We start from the raw sequence: 393 nt of genomic DNA, 5'->3' as shown, positions 1-393 counted from the left end.
GCTGGTCTCGAACTCCTGAGCTCAAACAATCCGCCCGCCTCGGCCTCCCAGAGTGCTAGGATTACAGGCGTGAGCCACCGCGCCCGGCCTGGGTTGTCTTTTTAATATTGAATCATAAGCCTTTTGGGAGCTTTTCCTCCTTCCCTCCTTGCTTCCTTTCTTCTTTCTTGTATTTTTTTCCTCCCTAAAAGAGCACTGGATAAGATCACTAAAATACATATTACTCTGTGAGCTCAAAGATCTCACAGAGTAATGGAGGAGATAAACACAGAAGAAGCAACAAGTCGTGTGAGGAATGGGGGTTCCAAGAGGGCTTCACAGAAGACGACAGTGCCAGCTGAGGAAGAGCATCCGACTCGTGCCAGGACCTCAGGGACATCTCAGGCTTAATTC

This window comes from Propithecus coquereli, unplaced genomic scaffold (assembly GCF_000956105.1).
Source record: "Propithecus coquereli isolate 6110/MARCELLA unplaced genomic scaffold, Pcoq_1.0 Scaffold94, whole genome shotgun sequence".
NCBI lineage: Eukaryota > Metazoa > Chordata > Mammalia > Primates > Indriidae > Propithecus > Propithecus coquereli.
Note: the sequence above shows the minus strand (reverse complement) of the source record.